This window comes from Myiozetetes cayanensis, unplaced genomic scaffold (genome assembly GCF_022539395.1).
Source record: "Myiozetetes cayanensis isolate MyiCay16 unplaced genomic scaffold, myiCay2020 scf262, whole genome shotgun sequence".
Lineage (NCBI taxonomy): Eukaryota > Metazoa > Chordata > Aves > Passeriformes > Tyrannidae > Myiozetetes > Myiozetetes cayanensis.
In genome coordinates this window covers 4,457-28,320 of record NW_026087480.1, presented here as the reverse complement: position 1 = coordinate 28,320, position 23,864 = coordinate 4,457, and the positions used below count along the sequence as shown (strand labels likewise).

Genomic DNA, 23,864 nt, shown 5'->3' with positions numbered 1-23,864 from the left:
ACATTGGTGACTTCACTATGACAAGGATGACGTTACAGAGACAGTAGTGACATTACGGTGACATGAGTGCATCAAGGGGACATTGGTGACATCACAGAGACATGGGTGACATCACTGGGGACCAGTGACATCCCAGGCGACTGGTGAACAACAAAGGGACAGCACGTGATGTCACAGGGAGATCGCTGACATCAAAGGCATCCGGTGACATCACAGGGAACTTGGTGACATCAGGTGGACACGGTCCCACCGCTGGGGACAGTGGTGCCATCACAGAGACAGCAGTAACTGTCTGTTACTGACATCACTGGGGACCAGTGATGTCACAGGGGATTGCTGACAACAAAGAAACAGTCGTGATGTCACAGGGACATTGGTGACATCACAGGGGTCTTCATTGACTTCACAAGGATGGGGTGACACCTGTGACATCATTGGGACCATTGTTGACATCACAGGGGACAGTGGTGACATCACAGGGAGATAGATGACATCATTGGGGAACAGCGACATCACAGGAGACTGTTGAAAACAAAGGGACAGCCGTGATGTCACAGGGACATCACTGCCATCGGTGACATGATGAGGACATGGTGCAACGGCTCGGCACAGTGGTGACATCACAGAGACAGTAGTGACATCATTGGGGACACTGTTGACATCACAGGGGACAGTGATGACACCACAGAGACACCAGTGACATTAACGGGGACATCTTTGACATCACAGGGGATATTGGTGACTTCACAAGGCCAGGGGTGACATCACAGAGACACCAGTGACACCATCGGAGACATAGGCGACATCACATGGGACAGTGGTTCCATCACAGATACATCGGTGACATCACTGGGGACCAGTGACATCACAGGGGACTGGTGACAACAAATGACAGCCATGATGTCACAGGGCTATTGGTGACATCACAGGGGACATCTGTGGCTTCACAACGACAATGGTGACATCACAGAGACACCAGTGACATCATTTGCAACCAGAAGGAAAGGGCTGACATTATAGAGACACCAATTACATCATCTGGGGACATTGCTGACATCACAGGGGACAGTGGTGACATCACAGGGACAGAGCTTACATCACTAGGGAACAGTGACATCACAGGGGACTGATAACAACAAAGGGACAGCAGTGATGTCACAAACACATCGGTGACATCATCGGGACCTGGTGTCACCGCTAAGGACAGTGGTGACATCACAGAGACAGCAGTGACATCACTGGGAAATTGTTGACATAAGAGGGGACAGTGATGACACCACAGAGTCACCTGTGACATCAACGGGGGTATCTGTGACATGATAGGGGACATCGGTGACATCACAAGGCCAGGTGAGACACCACAGAGACACCAGTGACATTATCGGTGACACTGGTGGCATCACAGGGGATAGTGGTGACATCACAGGGAGATCGTTGACATCACTGGGGACTAATGACCTCACAGGGGCCTGTTGACAACAAAGGGACAGCCGTGATGTCACAGGGCTATTGTGATGTTGCCTAAGTGGTTGTGGGGAAAAACAAGACTCCAAGCCAAATTAGGTAGGAGATAAGATAAGGATACAAAAGCTTTAATGAGCCCCCAGGCTTTCCGGAATACCCCAACGCGTGCTCTGGAATACAGATGTCCACAGATTTTATAATGATTTTCACCCAATCCCCGTCCGGCCACCACCCAGGTTCTGCCCCCGCCACGCCTCTTGGAAATTGGGTCTGGGGGCATTTTGGGACCCCCTCTTCTTCATCTTCATCTTCCTCAGAGCACGTAATGTCCTTGGAGGCCTTCCAGAGTCCTAGGCCTGAAGGTTGTTGCGTCTATGGCTGTATCTTCTTCCCTAGGGTTAGGGTGTTCCCTATGATTCTACCTTGAAAAAGAGACTAAACAGGCTGTGGAATTTATAGGAATTGATGTGGGAATGGGTAACAGGGGTTTGAGCTGGTGTGTTAAAGGGTAAAGGGATAATATGCTGCTACTCTAAAATCTACATTTACTACATAACTACTTCTAAGATCTACAAAAATTAAAAAAAATCAAAACATCAAAACTCCGAGGTATCAATATCAATGTTTTCTGCAATATTAATTATGTATATAATTGTATTTCCAACCTTCTCTTAACCAGCAGCAAAGCACAAGGATGGGAGGATGGATCTGCTTGGGATTTGGAGGGGGCTTGTTAATTTGGGGGGGTTCTGGCAACTTTTGTGGGGTGTTTCTGGCAGCTTTTTGGGTCTCGGCGCTGCTCCCACCCCACCTCAGAGGGGTGAGAAGGGCAGAGCTGGTGACCCTGGAAACACAAACCTGGTTGTGTTTGGCTACAAAACTCACCCTGGGCTGGTTTGGCCTTTCTGGAGGCGACTTTGCAGCAGATCCCTGTGGATTTGTGCTCCTGGGAATGCTCCAACACCGCATGAAACATCTGCGATGGCACCCAGGCTTCTCTGGCCAAAAGGAGGATTTTAAGGAAGAAATCTCTTTGCCGTGATTCCAGCATGATCCCAGTTGCTCATAGCCACTCCCAGTCACTCCCAGTGTGGTCCCAGTGGCTCCCACTACGATCCCAGTCACCTGCAGTATGATCCCACTTGCTCCCAGTTTATCCCAGTTGCACCTGCATGGTCCCAACTGCCCTCAAAATGCTCCTAGCCACTCCCAGTATGACCCCAGTCACCCTCACTGTGGGCCCAGTTCCCCCCAGCATGGGCCAAGCTGCTCCCAGTTGCCTCCAGCACAGATCCAGTCAAGCCAAGTATGGTCCCAGTCTTCCCCCAGCAAGGTCTCAGTCAATCCCAGTTGTCCCACTGTACATCCAGTCACTCCCAGTTGCCACTTGAATGGTCCCAGTCACCCCCAGTATCATTGCAGACACTCCCAGTATATCCCAGTTGCCCTCAGCAGGCTCGTATCATACCCAGTTACTTCCATTCAGCTCAGGATGCTTCCAGTTCCCATCAGTGTGATCCCAGTCACTCCCAGTCTATGCCAGTTGCCTCCAGCATGCACCCTGTCACTTCCAGTTACCCCCACTTGCTTCCAGCATGATCCCAGTTGCTCCCAGTCACCCCCTGCATAGTTCCAGTCACTCCCAGTATGATCCTGGGCACTTCCAGTCACTCCCAGGATGGTTCCAGTATGGTCCTGGTCACTCCCCCTGTGATCCCAGTCACTCCCAATACGATCCCAGTTGCCCCCAAGGTGGTCCCAGTTGCTCCCAGCCCCCCCCCAAGGATGGTTCCTTTCCCTCTCAGGGACTCCCAGTCTGAGTCCAGGATGGCCCCAGGCACTGTCAGTCCCTGCCTGGAGGATGCCATTTGCCCCCCTGCATGGTCCCAGTTGCTCCCAGTATGAGGCCAGTGATCCCCAGGGTGATCCTAGTAACATCCAGACACATCCAGTATGAAGCCAGTTTGATCCCATTCATCCCCAGCATGGCTGCAGTCCCTCTCACACACTCCCAGTATTACTGCAGTCACTCCCAGTATTGATCCCAGTATGACCCCAGTAGGACCCAGGTGCTCCCAGTACGATCCCAGTTGCCCCAGTTCTGGTCCCGCTGGGTCCAGTCCAGCTCTGGGTGTATCCTGGTGTCCTCCCTGTCCCCCCACCCCGCTGTCACCCCCTTTTCTCTCCCCACAGAGCTCCTGAGCCGGCAGCGGCCACAGCCCCTCCCTGGGGCCTCAGGCACAGCCTGGACCCCCCCCGTGTCCGTGAGGATTTTGGGGGGTCGTGTGTCCCCCTCCCCTGCTGTCACTCTGCCTCCACCCAGCTGCTCCCAGTGATCCCAGCAAAGCTTCCCAGTTCTCCCCAGTCCTGGTTATTGGGGGGCAGTGGGGAGGCTTGGGGGAATCCTAAGGGGTGGAGCCGAGTTTGGGGGGCAGAACCAGCACTGGGATGGATCGAGAATGGGGACCCCCTGTGTTCCCCCCGTGTCATACCGCTCTGGGGGTGCTTTGGGAGGGCACCTGCCCCTCAGTGGGCACCCAGCTCACCCCAAAAGGTGCTGGGACCCCCCAAAATCTCCCCACAGGCCCTCAAGGACCCCCAAACATAATCACACCCCACCCAGGACCCCACTGGGGATGGGGGATGATGTGGAAGGGATAGGAGAGGGGGGAAAAATGTGGGGGTTGAGACCACAAAACTGATCTGGGAGGGGCTGTGGATTGAGAGGACCATGAAAAAGTGGCAGGAACAGGTAGAAGGGTGGAAAAGGGAGGATGGTCTGGCAGGTCTGATGGTCCCATGGGGGTCTTTGGGTTCAGGGGGGCTGGTAATGGGGCGTGCCCCCCTGAGCTCCCAACTGACTGTGGGGTGCTGGGGCTGCTGGATCCAATCTCAGCCTTGGGTTATGCCAACACTTTCAGTTTAGAGGAATTACAGAGGTGGGACTGAACCACTTTTGTCTCCCAGGTTTTAAGGATGGCAAATCACATCTATTGATAGAAATGAATTATTTAGGGTTACAAATGATCAGACAAAAGATCTTCATCAGAATTATTTACTGCACAATAGAAACACTAAAACTACCAGTAGTACAGCATAAGATAGGACAGTGCTCTAAACTAAAGCAATTCTTAAATCAATTCCACTCAAGCTGGCACCAAAACAAGAATTATGAATTAGAGATGGATGGAACTCCCCCAGACCAACGCTTGTGTGGAGGATGTGTCACTGAGCAGCATAGCTCAGGAATGGTTAGCAGATAAGGGTCACTGAGAAAATGTATCTACTGAGAGATGGAGTGCTCTTTGGGAGTTGTCTCCTTGATCATGCAGCCGAATAAGAATCAAAAGAAAGACCTTGTACTGCAGATAGGGAAGAAGAGTTGGAATTGTAGACATAGCTATGCACAAATGTAAGCAGCTTTAAAAAATTAACCAATCATGAGCTTGGCTTTTGCAATATGTATGAGCTTATTAAATGCCTTATAAAAATGACAGCTTATAGACAATAAATTGAACGCACTTATTGATCACAAAGTCGTTGTGTCGTTTCTCCGTCCCCACAAATGGTGACCCCACGACATGATCTCTAACACCACGGTGAGGATGGAATAGAGCAGGGCTCCAAGCAGCGGGAGTCGGTCACAAAAGGACAGCCTGGAAGACGGGGCGTCCCGGACCCGGAGTGCTGTATAGACAGACTCTGCCTACGTGCTGCCGAAGCCTGCAAAGGCTGCAACGCTCGCATCAGGTATGGATAGGGAAGCAGCATATAGTTTTTTTACTGCATTTTTGCAGAAAAAGGGTTGTAAAGAAATTGATTTGAAAAAGGAGTTACCTGGTTTATTAGCATATGGGGTAGAATTAGGATGTTTTAGTAACCCTCATTCGGTTCATGCAGTAACTGAGTGGCGTAAGTTTGGGGAAAAAATTCAGGATGCCCTTCTAGATGAAGATAAACTGGTCAAAAAATGGGGCAAGAAGTGGCGTGTAATACTTAATCTTCTTCTTCAGCATGAGGCGCAGCGCAGGGCTGCAGCACAGGCTGCAAACGTGCACAATCAGAATAAAGAATTTACTGACAGTGAATGGCTTTCTCAGACACCTATGCCACCGGCTTTTTCTAGTGGTAGTATTAACTCTGCCACTACTCAAGGGGCTGTGGGTACTGTTGCAGATATAAGTGATGACACTCCTGGTAAAGAAATAGGGGCGATTCCAAAATGTCAAGAATCGAGGGAAATAACAGAAGTCAGGCACAGGGACTCCCCCGAGAATATTGATGCGGAATGTCCACCTCCGTTAGTGCCAGTGCCGCCTAGCAAACCGACTGCGCCAGATGCTGAACACCCTGTATCTCTATCGTCAAGAGTGTCTCCCCCCGGGGCAGGAGCTGCCCTGGCGGAGGCAGTGGCGAGAGAACGGAGAGAAACTTGGCAAGCAGTTTCACGGCACTGTTTAGAGGAGGAGGGTGGTAGTTTGCCAGAAGGGGGACTACTAACCTTTCCTGTTATATATACTCCTGGTCCCCAGGGTCAGATAAATTATGAAGTTAAACCCCTTGATTGGAAATTGCTCACACAGTTACGGACCAAGGGGAGGAGTGGTGAGTGCCAGTGGAGTGAGAGAAAAGCATTGTGTAAAAAGGGCTGTGTAAGTGAAAATGAGAGTTCGAGTGGAGAAGATAGCGCGAGTGAAACAGACAGCTCGAGTCCGGAGGAGGAGGGGGAGTCGGGAGGTAGTGTCAGTCATGGTGGTCGCTTGAAAAAAGGTTTACGGAACTCCCATGCCCCGCAAAGGGGTTGGGGCAAGCGCAGGGGCAGGGAGCGGTCTGTGTGCCCGAGAGAGAGGCGGGGCGGGCAGTCGTGCGCCCACAAGGGGGAGGGGCGGGGCCGTAGCCCGTCCAAGAGGCAGTGTAAACCGGAAGTGCCCTGTCAGTCCGGCTCGGACTCTGAGCCAGGCGCTTCCACGCTCCCCCGGGAGTTACAAGGCCAGCGGCGAGAGAGAGGCGGGCAGCACGCGACTGACTTGAAGCCACAGAAAGAACTAACCCCTCTTATCGACTGGAAGGCAATTAGAACTGCATGTGCTGATTGGGTTCAAGCTATTATCAAGACCATAGCAGGCAAAGGGCTTGATTCTGCCATGGTTTTCACTCTTATAGACGGTCTTTTTGGAGGGGACGATCTGCTTAAGCAAACCTGTAGAATGATTTTCGATGAGGCAGGCATGATTGTTTTCGAACAGGAGTGGGAGGATAATTGTACAAAACAGCTAACATCAATAGCCGGGGCAAATCATCCACTGTATGGTTCCAGCTTGCAACAACTGCTAGGTACTGACCCCACTATGATTACCACTCGCACTCAAGCAGAAGGTATGCAGCTACATGAGATTAGAGCAACCACCCCTGCAACCAGAGAAGCTATTCGCATAGCCTCAGCAGTCATTGCTAAGCCATGTCCGTGGTCTACCATCAAACAGGCTGAAAGCGAAACTTTCACACAGTTTGTAGATCGCCTCCAGGCAGCAGTGGATTCCTCCTCCCTGCCCCCGGAGGCAAAGAGCCCGGTTGTTGCAGATTGTTTACACCAGCAATGTCATTCAACAACCAAGGACATTTTACAGTCATTACCAGTGGGGGCGAGTATTGCAGATATGATCAAGCATGTCACAAAAGAAGAACGGTTGGCCCCAATCCAGGTGGCTGTTAACGCAGCAATAGCTAATGCAATGGTGTGTTTTAAATGCGGCCAGCCAGGCCTAGTGGCAATAAATTGTCCCCAGCTGGGAAGCCCGACAATAATAAAACCCTCTTTTCGTAATCGGCCAAGAAGGTCATGCTTTACATGTGACAAAAAAGGGCATTTTACTAAGGAGTGTAGGGTTAAGAATCAGAGAAACACGAAGGGGAGGGGGCACCCCGACTACCTTGGCCACACCCAGCCTCCTCCCACTTGGGACATGAGACAGCCACATATGAATGCAGCTACGAGGCATGAAATGCCTCTGAGTCTGACACTTTCCCAAGATGGTGCCCACTTAAATCTGTTAAACCAGACTTGCTGAATAAAACTAATGGAAACTGCGAGCTTTTACTTGTAGGATTGGGTCATCGGAAGCCCAGTACCAGAGGGAGACGACACACCGACCAGGATCCCGTCCAACCCCACGAGCTTGGCGCAGACAAAGCCCAGACAGCCTCGAGACAACCACCACGAAAAAAAAACAGTGAGGTCTATCATCAGGTGATACTGATCCTGGCACTTTCCCAGGTAGAGCCAGCCCGTGCAAACCACTCACTTAACCAGCCATTGAAATCCATCAACATCATGGTGGTCAAAGAGCGACAAATGCTGTAAATAGTGCCTTAGACCAATGTAGTTCTGCATAGTTTTACACTGACTCACAATTCTGTACCTCAGTGTTAAGACACTCCTTTCTACCTCTCGAAGTTTTCTTTGAGCCACTTGTTGAACCTTAAAAACTTTTGACCTCTGTAACCTCTATGACAACATTTTGCACTCCTTAGATTACGACCTGATTTATACGACATGGAGAGGGGGGAAATGTGGGCAGACAGGGTCTGGTGCTCGGAAGATTTCGGAATGTACGGAAAGCCAGGGATCATCGCCCCTCCGATGCCCGATAGCCAATAGTAACTTAGGTGATAGCATAAACAAACGGAAGTGACAATGTAGCTAAAGTGTTATAAAAGGCCGTGTTACAAGCTAATAAACACTATTTACTGTCTACCATATTGGTATCTGCAAGACTATGATGACAATGTCAAACTTACTTCTCGGACTGAAACAATAGCTCTGTCCTTTTTTGTACCTGGTGCTATGGCTGCTGCTAATTGGCGAGAACTCAGCAAGCTAGCTTGCTGGGCCGTTAAACAGTTCAATTCTACCTCTAGGGTCTTATATGACCTAGAGACTGATGTGGACAGTATTCGCCATGCTGTTTTACAAAACCGAGCAGCAATTGATTTCTTGCTTTTAGCACAAGGCCACGGCTGCCAGGAATTTGATGGAATGTGCTACATGAACCTGTCTGACCACTCTCTCAGCATCCACCAAAAACTTTGAGAAATCAGCAACAATTGCATCACATAAAAGTGAACTCTTCTAGTTTAGATGACTGGTTTGCATCCTGGGGAATTACTGGATGACTCAAAGACAGTCTTAAACAAATGGTGCCTGTTGTACTTTTCATTTTAGTTCTGTTGTTTCTTCTGCCATGTATTTTTACTTGCATTCAAAATTGTATTACTCGCTCCCTGAACGCTATGCTTCAACATGCAAATACGAGCTTGCTAAAAGAAAACGGGGGAAGTGTGGAGGATGTGTCACTGAGAAGCATAGCTCAGGAATGGTTAGCAGATAAGGGTCACTGAGAAATGTATCCACTGAGAGATGGAGTGCTCTTTGGGAGTTGTCTCCTTGATCATGCAGCCGAATAAGAATCAAAAGAAAGACCTTGTACTGCAGATAGGGAAGAAGAGTTGGAATTGTAGACATAGCTATGCACAAATGTAAGCAGCTTTAAAAAATTAACCAATCATGAGCTTGGCTTTTGCAATATGTATGAGCTTATTAAATGCCTTATAAAAATGACAGCTTATAGACAATAAATCGAACGCACTTATTGATCACGAAGTCGTTGTGTCGTTTCTCCGTCCCCACAAACGCTCATGGGGAGATCTCTGCTCTCAACCTCCAGCAGTGACCTTGCGGGGTCCCCAGCCAGGGCAAGAATCTCCACACACCCCCCAAGAAGGGTTCTGTTGGCACAACCTGCCCCTGGCAAAGGGGATGGGCCCTTTCTGGTAGAAAGGGATGGACTGACAGTCACTGGACTCCAGGGGTTGCCTCACCATCAGGGGGTCATTTGGGGTGGGAGCAGCGGTTGAAGCTCTTCCTGCAGTTGGGGCACTCGTAGGGCCTTCCCTTATTGGTGAGTCCGTTGGTGTTTGGTCAAGGTAGACCTCTGGGTGAAGCTCTTCCCACACTCTCCACACTTGAAGGGCCTCTCCCCGGTGTGGATGCGCCGGTGGGTGACGAGGTTGCCATTCTGTTTGAAGCCCTTCCCGCAGTCGGTGCAGCGGAAGGGCCTCTCCTCTGTGTGTGTCCGCTGGTGCAGGAGGAGAGTGGAGCTGGTCTGAAACCTCTTCCCACATTCCAAGCACTTATAGGGTCGTTCCCCAGTGTGGATGAGCTGGTGGGTGCGGAGGTCAGAGTTCCGGTGGAAGCTCTTCCCACATTCCCCACACGTGTAGGGGCGTTCCCCAGTGTGGATGCGACGGTGTTGGATAAGGGTGGAGTTCTGCCTGAAGCTCTTCCCACATTCCCTACACGTGTAGTTCCGCACGTGAGGCTCTTCGTGCGATTCGCTGCACGGTGGGTCAGTTCCCCAGAGTGGATGTGCCGGTGGGTGTGGAGGCTGGAGCGGATACTGAAGCCCTTCCCACATTCCTCACAGATGTATGGCTGTTCCCCAGTGTGGATGCGCTGGTGTTGGATCAGGTAGGAGCTGCTCCTGAAGCTCTTCCCACATTCCTCACACGTGTAGGGCCGTTCCCCAGTGTGAATGCGCTGGTGTTGGATCAGGTGGGAGTTCTTGCTGAAGCTCTTCCCACATTCCTCACACGTGTAGGGCCATTCCCCAGTGTGGATGTGACGGTGTTTGATAAGGGTGGAGTTGTTCACTGAAGCTCTTCCCACATTCTCCACACGTGTAGGGCCGTTCCCCAGTGTGGATGCGACGGTGTGCAGTCAGGTTGGAGTTCTGCCTGAAGCTCTTCCCACATTCCCCACACGTGTAGGGTCGTTCTCCAGTGTGGATGCTCTGGTGTCGGATCAGGGTGGAGCTGTCAATGAAGCTTTTCCCACATTCCCTACACGTGTAGGGTCGTTCCCCAGTGTGGATGTGCTGGTGCCTGAGGAGGCAGGTGCTCTTCCTGAAGCTCTTCCCACATTCCAAGCACCTGAAGGGCTTCTCCCTGTTGGGAGGCTGCTCAGGGACCACCAGCTCAGAGCTCTGGCTCAAGCTCTGGTCGCCTTCCCGGCACAGGACGGGTCTTTCCTCCTCAGAGCTCCCTGGGCTGGCTTTGCAGCCCCTCCTCCAGGGGCATCTCCGGGTCTTTTCCTCCCCACTGCCTTCCTGCACCGGGGAGTCCTTCAAAACAGCATCTCCCACCAGGCTCTGCCGGGGGGATTTGTCCTCCGTGCTCTCCGTCCTCAGCTCGGGGCCTGGGGCAGGAAGGAAGAAGGACAGGCAGGGGATTTGCCTCCGGTCCACAGGGAAGGGCAAGGACATCCCCCAGATCCAGCCCTGGCAGGACGGCGGCGCCAGCGGGGTTGTCCTGCAACCGGGGGCGATGCTCGGCTGCCACAGGAACCACAAGACAGGGCCAAAGGGGCACTGACTTCCTCCTCACCTGCCTGGGGGGCCCGCGGCACCTTCCTCTTCCTTGTACCGCCCAAGCTTTGGTAAAAACAAATCCTGCTGGGGGGAAACAAGGGCTGAGCGCGTTGCCTTGGGGGTTCCTCCTGCCCAAGTCCATCTCTAGAACTCACCAGGCATCCTGGGACCACAAAAACCTCCAAAACACCAAGATTCAGCCCAAAAAACCCCAGCCAGGAGCTCCTCCTCTCTGGTCCCTCCACTTTGGGATTCTGGAGGTCCCTCCTTTCCAAGCTGCTGGGAGTCCCGTGTGTATTTGGGGTCTCCCCTCTACGGGGTCCCTGCCCTCCCTCTCCAGGCTGCTGGGGGTCCCAGGAATCCAAGACTCCCCCATCTCCCAACTTCAGGGTTCTGGGGGACCTCCAAAACACCAAGATTCAGCCCACAAAAACCCAAACCACCAAGATTCAGGTAAAAACCCCTCAGAAACAGCAAGAAGACCCCCGTCCCCAAAATTGCAAAAAAGTTGAGATTCAGCTGAAATATAAATTCTGAAGATGAGACAAAAAAAAATCTCTCCCAGGACTTCCCCCTCTTTTGTCTCCCCCCTCTGGGGTTCAGAGGGTCCCCCCTGTCTGGGATGTTGGGAGTCCCACTTAGGGATGCTGGGAGTGTTGGGGGTCCCAAGGGTCCCTTCTCCTCTGACTCTCCCCTTTGGGGTGCTGCCTTCCCAGACATTCCCTCTTGAAATGAGAGCAAGGCCTAGAGAATTATCCGAAATATCTTGCTTAGCTGAGAGAAGCCCCTCCATACCCGCTCTGCCTAAATTGCTAAAGAAAAATCTGTTCTGTTCTGTTTCTTGGACCTGATCTTAAGAAGAATGCTGGAAACATTCTACAGTGGGTCTGTAGGCCACAAATTAAGGCAAAGTCAGCCAAGGTAGACATTTGAATAGGAGAAATAGGCCTAAAGCCAAGGCTCTCTCCGTGTTTCAGTGAGTGGGGCAAAGACAGTGGAAAGTTAGAGGGGTCACACTGAGGAAGACTACAGAGACCTCAGCCTCGATGATGAAGAAAGGGGAATGAACCCCCAGAACTGAGGGCCAAGAAAAGCTCCACCCCAAGCTCTGCCTGAGCTCTGCCTGTACTCCAGCTATTATCAACATGAATGATTAGATGTTGAAATCATATGAATAGGAATGTAAGGTGTTGTAATCATAGAAGTTACACTGTATAAATTACCCTGTTTTGTACCGACACCTTCGAGCAAGAGCATTGTGGTGCGAACCCCGCCTGCTCCCGACGTCCACAAATAAACACTTTTGTTGTTCAAAGGACCAGAAGCTTCTGGGCAGTTTCTTTACCAGATTTCTCTGGAGAGCAGATTGTGCCCCAGGGCTGGGATTGCAGAGGGGCCCTCAGGTCCCCAGGATGAAGCAGCAACCAGCAATAGACACAAAAGGATCCCCCAAGGATTTCAGGGGGAGTGTCCTGCAGGGAGGGGACAGTGTCACCCCACGAGGGCAGGGCTGGCAAGTGGGAGGCTGCTCCAGGGATCTGCAAGAGGCCTCGTGCTCTGCTCGGCCCCATCAGTGGCTGGGACCAACACCCCGTCCCCGTGGCCAGCGGTTCTTTCCTGCCCCAGCCAAGAGGTTCACGGCCCCCCAGTGCTCCCCTGAGGCTGTCCCTGCTCCTCCCTGCAGGCTCCGTGGCCGGGCACACTTTGTGTTCCTGGGTGCCACCAGCTCAGCAGCTGCAGCCGCTCCAATCAGTGCCCGCAGCTCTGCAGCAAAGCCCCAGCTCACCTGGCACACAGGGCATGGACACAGCACCTTCTCGCTGCTGGGCACTCCCAGCTCAGCCTCTTCCCCAGCACGGGGCTCTCCTGCCTCAGCACCACCTCTGCCTTCCACTTCTTCTCAGGGACACCTCAGGGCTCACCTCTGGGCCATTGCTCAGGGACACCTCAGGGCCTGCTCTCCAGGACAGGAACCTGCAGGGAGGGCAGATGATGTGCAAGCCCAGGGGGGCCTGCTTGCACTGGCCTGGGGGCTTCTTTCTCCTGCCAGAACCACCCCACAACTTCTCCTGCTTTTCTAACCCCACATCTTTGCAGACTGACCTTGTCTCTCTGTCTGCACAGACACATCTATCCCCTGTGGACAGAGCCTCCAGCATGTGCTGCCCTGGCAATGGCACCCAGAGAATCCCAGAATCCGCCACCTTGGAAAAGACCTCCCAGATCATCAAGTGCACCCCTTGATCCAACCCCGCCGTGGTTCCCAGACCGTGGCACGGATGCCCAGGGGAGGGGCTTTGGGGATGAGGGCTCTCCCAGTACAGCCCAGTGCCCCCTCAGTGCCCTCCCAGTACAGCCCAGTGCCCCCAGTACAGCCCACTGTGTTCCTGTGCCAGGTGATCCCTCTTTAGGGGTGTTGGAGAGGATTTGGGGGGCTTGGGGAGGGCTCTGGGTGTATTTGGGGGGTACAATGGATCTTGGTGGCAATGGCATTGAAAGGGATCTGGGGGGAAGGTGACTAAAGGAAAAATGGGGATTGGGGGACATTTGGGGGGGTCTTATTGGGGCCTGGGGGGGGACAGGAGGGGCAGCACCACAACCAGGTGAGTCCTGAGACCTCCATGGTGTCCCCAAGACCCTCCTGGTGTCCTCAATTTTACACTTGGCACCCTGAGACCCCCCTGGTGTCTCCAATGTCTCCAGGGCCTCCCCATGGCCCCAGTTTCCCCCTTGACACTCCCCATTCCACTGGCCCCAAACCCCATCCCTGATGTCCCCAAATAAGCTCATTATCTATCCTATATTTTGCTGTGGTGTGTGTTCAATAAACGGAGCATGTTGATTCTCATATTGAGTGTCCCTGCTTTCCCGTGTCTGCAACAGGGGGGGGCTCATTTTGAGGGGCACCCAGACCCCAGGGTCCTTTTTTGGGGAGGGGGGGGGTTGGGTCTTTTTGGGGTCAAATGGACCCTGGGGTGGTGGTGGGGGGTTCGTTGAAGGGGGTCCTTTTGGGGGGTGTGGGTCTTTTTGGACCCGGGGTGGGGATTCGTTGAAGGGGGTCCTTTTGGGAGGGGGTTCTGGGTCTTTTTGGGGTCAAATGGACCCCGGGGTGGTGGTGGAGGGTTCGTTGAAGGGGGTCCTTTTGGGGGGCGCTTGGTCTTTGTGGACCCTGGGTGGGGGATTCGTTGAAGGGGGTCCTTTGGGAGGGGTTCTGGGTCTTTGGGGTCAAATGGACACCGGTGGTGGTGGTGGGGGTTCGTTGAAGGGGGTCCTTTTGAGGGGCAGGGTTTTTTTTGGGGGGTGGGGGAGTTGTGCCTCTTGGGTGGGGCCAGCGGGTCTTTTGGGGCCACCGGGGCCCTGGTGGGGATGGCGTCGATGGCGTGGGGAGGGTCCGTGTCCTTTTGGGGAGGGGGCACCCGCACCCCCGGGTCCCCAGAAGCCCCCACGGTGCCTGAGGGACCCCCTCGTGTCCCTCCCCAGCCCCTGTGCCGCACCCCCACCCCTGGGACTGCACCGAGGAGCAGCGGAACGGGCCGGGCCCCTCGCAGGAGACCCTCGTGTTCCTCGGGGGGGACCCGGCCCGGCCCCTCAGGGTCTTCTGTGACATGGACAGCGACAGTGGTGGCTGCTGGTGGGACTGGGGGCACTGGGAGGGGCGGATATAGGGAGTTCTGTGCAAGCAAGGGGGGTCTTGGGGGCAATGGGAGGGGTTGGGGTGACAGAGGGGCACTGGAAATGGGTTGGGGGGCTTCCACAGGGCACTTCACGGGAGGAAACTTGGGGTCCTGGGGGACAAGAGAGGGTTCTGAAGGAGGATTATGGGGGTGTGGGGGGGCATTGGGGGCACTGGGAGGGGACTGGGGGCACTGGGAGAGGCTAGGGGAGGAATATAGGGAGTTCTGTGGGAGCAAAGGGGGTCTTTCGGGGGGCTGGGGGTGACACAGGGGCACTGGGAGGGGCTGCGGGGCTTCCATAGGGCACTTCACGGGAGGAAATTGGGGGTCCTGGGGGACAAGAGAGGGTTCTGAGGGAGGATTATGGGGTGTGGAGGGCACTGGGAGGGGACTGGGAGGTTTTGGTGAGGAACTGGGGGGGCACTAGGAGGGAAAGTGGGGGGTACTGGGAAGCTACTTTAGGGGTTTTGGGGGGGGGAAGGTTTGCAAGAGGCTGTGGTGTCACTGAGGGGGTCTGGGGTGGAACTGGGGGGCCCCTGGGTGGATTTTGGGGGTGCCCCTGACCCCCTTCACTCCCCCAAAGGTGTTCCAGCGGCGCCAGGACGGGGGCACAGATTTCTAGCGGGGGTGGGAGTCGTACGCGCGCGGCTTCGGGAACATCAGCGGCGAGTTCTGGCTCGGTGAGGGGGGTCTGGGGGGGCCCCGGGAGGGTTTGAGGGGGTCCCAGAAATTCGAGGGGACACGGGGGAAGCAACCCCACAGGGGCACTCTGGAATTTGAGGGGGGGGGGAAGGAGGAAGGGGGAGACAGACTTCGAGGGGCTCCCCCCAGCACCTGAGGGGCCCAGGGGTTATTGGGGGTGGGGGGTCCGGGTGGTCCCCAGGAGATGGGGGGGCAGGGGGAATGTCTTGGGTGGGTTTCGGGGCACAGAGGATGAGGCGCCGACCTGGGAATGCAGGGGGAGGATCTGGGGGAGGAATTTGGGGAAGGGTCGGTCCCCAGGAGTTGGGGGGGTCCCTGTGAGTTTGTGGAGGTGAAAGTTTTATTGGGGGTTAATAAAAGCTGACAGTGATCCCCCCGTGCCACGGTGATCCCGGTGTTTGGGGGGGCAGAGCAGGGAGAGGGGTAAGGGGGCAAACCCATCTCCCCCCAGACTTTTTAAAAGCCTTAAAGGTTTTAAAAGACTTTAAAAAGCCTTTAAAAACGTGGTTCTGAGCTCTCATGTGCCCTCAGAGAAAGAGTCACACGCTCTGCTCTGAGAGAAATTCTTTTTAATGCAGTGGGAAAAAGAAGATAAAAAGAAAAAAAGATTAAAAAAGAAGATGAGGAGGGGAGGGGAGGGGAGAGGGGAGGGGAGAGGGGAGAGGAGGGGAGAAGGGAGGGGAGGGGAGGGGAGGAAAAAAAGCTGTGACTGACTCACAGGGTTCAGGCTGCAGGAGGGAAGGAGAGAGAGAGACCACATGGAGTCTTTATTATAATAGAGTTCAGTTTTCCCTCCCAGGGAAAACTGAGCCTTGCCACGTTCCTGCAGCTCCAGGCCCAGCCCTTCCCTATCTCCTCCCTCCCCACTCACAATGACTTGTTTCCCACCCCCCTGTCAATAATTCAGTGAAATTCCCACCCAGGATCTCACACACCCACCCCGTGGCCCGGGACCTGCACCCCGGGCAGAGGGATGGGCAGCACCCTCCCCTCGGATAGAGCCCCAAAACACCCCTGGGACCCCCACCCTGCTGCACAAACCTCCCCCCAGGAGCCACTCGGGGCTCGGGGGCTTCTCCCCGCCCCAGCAATGTTCAAATCCTCGTTATAAATACGGAACCAACGGCCAAACCTGCATTTTACAGGCACAAAAGGACCCAACCCAACAAGTGCCCCCGGTCTTTCCCAGTCCCTTGGGAGCTGACAGGACCTGCCAGGGAGCTGAACACACGCACCCACACCTTTCCAGGGGCTGGAGACCCACCTGGAGATCCAAACCCGCTGCAAGAGGGACCTTTTGGGGTTTGGGTCCCCCCCAAGCCTCATCTATCGTACCCTACCATAACCTGCAGCGCCGGGGACTCTCCGGAATGCCGGGGCACAGCTCTGGGACACCCAAAATGGGACAGTCCTGGCCCGTCCCAGAGACCTGGGGAAGGGACAGAAAACATTCTGGTTTTAGGGCCAGGCTGATGGGACGCCCCACTCCCCTCCTGCCCCACTCCCACCCGCGGCACCGCAGAGCTCTGCCGGCACACGTGGGGCTCGGGGACACCCCCCGAGCCAACATCCCCACCCTGGACGTGGCCACAAAGCCCCCAACGAGAGACTTCAGGCCAGGGGAGAGGCCCCCCCCGGCCACAACAGCCCCCACTGAGCTGGAACTGCTCCTGCCCCGCGTGGGGAACGAGCAAAGCCCGACCCGCGCCCCGCTCCTGCTCCTCCTCCCGCCGCCTCAGGGATTGGGATCGACGGGAACTCGATTGCCCAGAGTCTGGAAAAGCTCCACGCCGACCTCCCCGCCCCTCAGAGGGACCCCGGGGGCATTCCTGGGCCTCAGAGTAATCCTAGAGCTAAAGCGGTGAGAGACATCAGCTCGGCTCAGATAATACATGCCAGCACTCATCCCCGGCCCAGGCGGGGCCCGGGGGGACTCCTTCCCACAGCCCCGGCCCGGGGGGCAGCTCCAGGGCCGGGGGCTCGGTGCCCAGGGGGCTCCGTGCCCGCAGCATCCTCCGCCTGCAGGGAACCAGCCGCTCCCCCCGGGACCCCCAAACCTCCGCACCCCCCACCCGCTCCCGCACCACGCGGCCTCTCCTACCCTCGGCTCCGCTGGAAGTGACGCCCGACCGCGGGAGGAGCTGCCGGCACAGGATCCACCCCCGAACGGCTCCATGCTCGTCCACCCCCACCGCGATCCGCCCAATCCCCGTCCCATCCTCCCCCGTCCGCTCCCACCCCCTCCAGTCCGCCCAATCCCCATCCCATCCTCCCCCGTCCGCTCCCACCCCCTCCAGTCCGCCCAATCCCCGTCCGCCTCCATCGCCATGCGTTCGCCTCCATCTTCCTTCGGCCGGCTTAATCTCCATCCGTCCCAAATCCCATCCGTCCGCCTCCATCCCCGTCCCACCCGCCCCCATCCGCCTTCTTCCACCTCCACCTGCATCCATCCCCGTCTCGTCCACCTCCATCCGCATCCCATCCGCCTCCATCCGCCCCATCCCCTTCCCTTCCGCCTCCATCCACATGTATCCCCCTCCACCCGCCTTCATCTTCCCGCCTCCACCTCCATCCCATCCGTCCAGTCCGCATCCCATCCACCTCCATCCGCCTTCATCCCCGTCCCATCCGCTCAATCCCCATCCCATCCACCTTCATCCCCATCCCATCCTCCTCCATCCGCCTCCATCCCCGTCCCACCCATCTCCATCCACCTTCATCCCCCTCCCGTCTCTCCAGTCCGCATCTCATCCACCTCCATCCACCTCCATCCCCATCCCATCCGTCTAGTCCGCATCCCACTCCCCTCCATCCGCCTTCGTCCCCGTCCCATTTGCCCAGTCCCCATCCCATCTGTGAGAAATAACCGGTTTTATTACAAGCAAATGGATTAAACAGGTCACTAACTTAAGAGTTTTTCTTTACTGACCTATAAGGCGTATCGGGAAGCTGTAAGATACCTGCCCCTGCCTGGAGCTGGTATCAGGGAACCATGTGGACGGGAGTAGGGAAACTGTCACATCAATATTGGTAAGGAAACCCCTCGTGCCACAGGGTTAGACCGGGGGCCGCCGTGCTGCTGCAGGCCCCACCTCCCAGCACGGCACAGCCAACCAAGGAGAGGGGAACGCCTCTTCTGCTTGGTATATACGAGGCGAGACCTTGGGAACTTTTAAAGGCGCGATTTTTTAATAAAGAGGTGTTCTCGGGACCCTCGGGACCTGGGCACCCGGCGTGCGCTGTGTTAGAACTTTCCTTGCTCGTTTTATTTCCTTGTTTCACAGATATTCTTTCTGCTGTTGTTTTTTTCTAAAATTAATAAATGAGATTTTTCTCGCACATCCACCTCCATCCCCATCCCATCCGCCCAATCCCCATCCCACCCTCCTCCATCCACCCAATACCCATGCCATCCACCTTCATCCCCATCCCATCCACCTCCATCCACCTCCATCCCCATCCCATCCACCCAATCCCCATCCCACCCTCCTCCATCCACCCAATACCCATGCCATCCACCTCCATCCCCATCCCATCCACCTCCATCCCCATCCCATCTGCCCAATCCCCATCCCATCCACCTCCATCCACCTCCATCCCCATCCCATCCACCCAATCCCCATCCCATCCACCTCCATCCCCTGTCCACTCCCAGCCCCCCCAGCCCCACCGGGTCCCATCACCCTTAAGAAAGAAATCCATCTCAAGGCACAAAAAACGGAGTCACTTTTTGTTTTTCTCTCCAACCAGCTGGGGTCGATGAAAGGCCCTGAACCCACCGTGTTTCCCACAGATCTCAGGAACTGGGGCCCTGCATTCCCTGTGCCAGAGCCAAACAAAAAATCAGAAATAAATTTAAAAATCCAAATTTTGGGATCCTGTGGGTTTGCCAGGGATCCCAGGGACACAAACACCTGGCACAGGAGGGATCCAAGGATCCCAGGGACACAAATGTGTGGGACTGGCACAGGAGGGATCCAGGGATCCACCAGGCACAGCCTGGGGTGGCTCCAGGGCAGGAGAATTTGGGGGTTTTTAGTGTTTCAGCTCCCAATTCTGCCAGAAGTAGCTTTGGTAAATTGCTCCCACACCTGCAAATCCACTTTTCTCTGCAGTCTCAAAATCGGGATAATCTTCCCCAAACTAGTCGAAACTTCTCCAGGTGGAGCTGCTGGAATTGTGCTGCCCAGAGCCTTTTCTTGGAGGAGTGGAGGGAGCAGGGAAAACACCCCAAAATTCACGCTAAATCAGAGTAATTGGAAACATTTCGAAGTCCCAGCCTCCCTGGCCATGCAGGAGGATGGGAGATGGATCTGTGTGATGGATGTGTGTCATTCAGTTCCTGGCAGGACTGAAACTGAGACTGATAACTATTAGGTTGTAAACAGCTGCTTTCTGTCCTTGGAGAGGGACAAATTCCTGGCTAGTGAGAACAGTTGGAATTTTAAAATCAGCTGTAGAAGGAATGTCAACTCCCCCAGGATCAGCAGTGACACAACAGCAGCTGTGACCCCTGTTCCCTGAGACCTGTTTGGATCTCCTCCATCCAGCCACGGGGAATGCTGGAAAGATGGGAAAGGTGAAGGTCCCTGGGTTTGCTCAGTGGAATTCAGCCTTTCCCGCTGACTAATGAGCTGGAGCCAAGAGAGGAATTCTGGCCTAGAGTGATTTCTTGTCGATGACACTGCAGGAAAAGTGCTGGGGATTAGGGGTGTCCATGGAACAAAAACGAGGAAATATGGCCACATTTGTTCTTATGGAAAAAAAACCCCAATAAATAAATACCTAAAGAAGTGAATCACCGCAGGCTGAGCCTCACAGCTGTTCCTGCAGCCCTTGCAGGGTAATTAACGCTGATTAATTAACCCTGTCGTGGTTTTGTCCTGGCTCAATTTACTTTTATACCCCCCATACAATTACTATCAGTTGAGAGAAGGTTTATGCAGACAAAAAGAGACTGAATTAAAAAAGTATGAGTATTTATTATTAACAAACTAAAACTAAAGAATTATATTTACAACAATTCTACTTGAGTAAAAGGTATTATGTATTTATAAAAGATACTTCTCCCCCCACTTCCCTTTATATCAGTCCAAGGAGGAGAAGCAGTCTTTTTTTCTGTTCTCAGAATTCCAGCTCTCTCTCTCTCTCTCTTTCTAGTAACTCTGCAGCACTTTCGTCGCAGTTGGAACTTCTTTATTTCTCTCTCATTCTGTGTTGGCCTCCAGGGCTGGGCCTACCCCCCTCCTGGGCTAAAACCGAAGGCTGAGGGTTACCCAGGTCCTGAAGGGTCTCCTTCCATAGACTTGCAAGGGGACACTTGCCTACTATGGATCTTCTTCCACAGGGTTACAGGGGATAATGGTTTAAGAGTTTACCCCTGTTTCCCTATGGAGGTCCCTCCCCATGGGAGAACAGTCTTTGATTGACTTCTCGGCATGGGTCTAGTCTGGATCCCTTACTCGGATCCCAATATCCCACCTGAGCCATTTTCTGTTCTAGCGTAGGTTCTCTCTAGCACCAGCAGTACGGATCCCACACATGGATCCCAACATCCCTACCTGAACCGTTTTCTGTTCCAGTGTAGGTTCTAATACCCGTCAGGGTCATAAATCTTCAACAGCAGCAGCATGGATCTCTCACTGAGATCCCAAGCTTATCTGAGCCGTCTCGCTCCAGCATAAGCATCGATCCCTTCGAGGGTCACAAAGTCTTTAACAGGACTCTACCTCATCTGAGCCGCTTTTATTCCAGCATAAGGCTTTCTCTCTGTTAAAGTCACAAATCTCTGGTGCATCCACAAGCTCCTCTGTGAGCCGCATGGGGGGTCTCTTCACCCCAACAAACTTCTACAGGTGGCAGGGTTTTATTTTTCAGTCTTTACCCTGCTGAAGGGAGGGAGAGCGGAAGGGAGAAAAAGCAGCTCTCCCCCCTTCGAACTTTTCTTCTCTCTCCTGCGACTGCAGCTTTGACCTTGAAAGTCTTGTTATCTCATGGCTGGAATTCTTCTGCAGCGGTTTCTCGTCTAAGCAGTTCGTCTTTTAAACCTTTTTTTTTCTTCACTCTCTCACAAGAGAGAAGGGAGGCTTCAGAATTACACCTGCCCCCCCCCGGCCCAAGCCGGGGAGGAGGGGGCCTTGGCCCTCCTCGGGCCCACTACGTCTCTCCTACATGGCTGCTGCTCCTAATTTCAACTGCGCCACAACCTTCTCTTCCGTTTTCTTAAAGATGTAATTAGCAAAGGCGTCACTGAACTTTTTGATTGGTTTTTTGTCCGGAAATCACCTGGACAAAACCATCCTCAGCCCCAGGGATGGGCTGGTGGGCAAAACCACGACAATTTCCCCCCTTCGCCTTTGCGAATTACATTTTAAGAAATCTTAAATTCTACAATAAACATACAATTATAAATAAACAAACTATAACTAAAAATTACTCTATTAAAACTTAAAACAACATCACTATAATATTTAACTCTATTATTCTCTTTTTACTACAACCACAGTACACATGGTCAGTCTACTTTTGTCTGCAGACCTTTCTCTCAGTTATCTTAAAATCATTATGGCCAATTCCTCACATGAGGCACTAAAAATGTTGGGGTTTGATTCAGTCACTGCCTTTCTGGGCAGTCTTTGCCCGCATTCTCCACCAAAAAATGTCGTGGTTTTGCCCTGGCTCAATTTACTTTTATACCCCCACATACAATTACTATTAGTTGAGAGAAGGTTTATGCAGACAAAAAGAGACTGAATTAAAAAAAAGTATGAGTATTTATTATTAACAAACTAAAACTAAAGAATTATATTTACAACAATTCTACTTAAGTAAAAGGTATTATGTATTTACAAAAGATACTTCTCCCCCCACTTCCCTTTATATCAGTCCAAGGAGGAGAAGCAGTCCTTTTCTGTTCTCAGAATTCCAGCTCTCTCTCTCTCTCTCTAGTAACTCTGCAGCACTTTCGTCGCAGTTGGAACTTCTTTATCTCTCTCTCATTCTGTGTTGGCCTCCAGGGCTGGGCCTACCCCCCTCCTGGGTTAAAACCGAAGGCTGAGGGTTACCCAGGTCCTGAAGGGTCTCCTTCCATAGACTTGCAAGGGGACACTTGCTTACTATGGATCTTCTTCCACAGGGTTACAGGGGATAATGGTTTAAGAGTTCACCCCTGTTTCCCTATGGAGGTCCCTCCCCATGGGAGAACAGTCCTTGATTGACTTCTCGGCATGGGTCTAGTCTGGATCCCTTACTCGGATCCCAATATCCCACCTGAGCCATTTTCTGCTCCAGCGTAGGTTCTCTCTAGCACCAGCAGCACGGATCCCACACATGGATCCCAACATCCCTACCTGAACCGTTTTGTGTTCCAGCGTAGGTTCTAATACCCGTCAGGGTCATAAATCTTCAACAGCAGCAGCATGGATCTCTCACTGAGATCCCAAGCTTATCTGAGCCGTCTCGCTCCAGCATAAGCATCGATCCCTTCGAGGGTCACAAAGTCTTTAACAGGACTCTGCCTCATCTGAGCCGCTTTTACTCCAGCATAAGGCTTTCTCTCTGTTAAAGTCACAAATCTCTGGTGCATCCACAAGCTCCTCTGTGAGCCGCACGGGGGTCTCTTCACCCCAACAAACTTCTACAGGTGGCAGGGTTTTATTTTTCAGTCTTTACCCTGCTGAAGGGAGGGAGAGCGAAAGGGAGAAAACAGCAGCTCTCCCCCCTTCGAACTTTTCTTCTCTCTCCTGCGACTGCAGCTTTGACCTTGAAAGTCTTGTTATCTCATGGCTGGAATTCTTCTGCAGCGGTTTCTCGTCTAAGCAGTTCGTCTTTTAAACCTTTTTTTTTCTTCACTCTCTCAGAAGAGAGAAGGGAGGCTTCAGTACTACACCTGCCCCCCCCGGCCCAAGCCGGGGAGGAGGGGGCCTTGGCCCTCCTCGGGCCCGCTACGCCTCTCTACATGGCTGCTGCTCCTAATTTCAACTGCGCCACAACCTTCTCTTCCGTTTTCTTAAAGATGTAATTAGCAAAGGCGTCACTGAACTTTTTGATTGGTTTTTTGTCCGGAAATCACCTGGACAAAACCATCCTCAGCCCCAGGGATGGGCTGGTGGGCAAAACCATGACACCCATGTGCCTTAAGTGCTGGTGAGAGCTCAGCCAAAGCACCTGCCCAACACGTGACAATTTGAGGATCTCCCCGATTTAAGGGGAAGGACTGTTGCTCTCAGCCTCCAAACCTTCTCATCCGTGCCCATCCTGACTGCAAACTGGATCCAGTTGCACCTTCATTTGCAAATTTAACACGCTCAGGGAGCTGTGCTTGAGCAGTTCTACAGAATTGGAATCCGTCCCTCAGCTCCATGTCGAATTAAGGCTTTGCCATTTTCCACCCCCCAGCCCCTTGGACTCAGCTCCACGTCCAATTAAGGCTTTGCCATTTTTAAACTCCCCACCCCTGGCCCATGTTCAGCTCCTGGGGAAGGGAATTTACAGAGATCCTCTGGAGTTTCCATCCTTTAGTTTACTTGAAGAATAAAAGAAGCTTTTCTTTTTTTTTTTTTTTTTAGCTAAAACTTCAGTTTTAGCCAAAACCAACCAC

The 23,864-nt window shown here is 53.4% G+C and overlaps 1 non-coding gene and 1 pseudogene across 1 annotated transcript; both read right to left on the bottom strand.

Moving 5' to 3' along the window:
* Window positions 1–8,871: 8,871 nt before the first annotated feature.
* On the bottom strand, window positions 8,872–13,280 carry LOC126643291 (zinc finger protein 501-like; annotated as a pseudogene).
* Window positions 13,281–17,095: 3,815 nt separating this feature from the next.
* Window positions 17,096–17,179, bottom strand: LOC126643295 (small nucleolar RNA SNORD45). Its single transcript, XR_007629709.1, has one exon. It is a non-coding gene; the product is annotated as a small nucleolar RNA SNORD45 (small nucleolar RNA).
* Window positions 17,180–23,864: the final 6,685 nt, after the last annotated feature.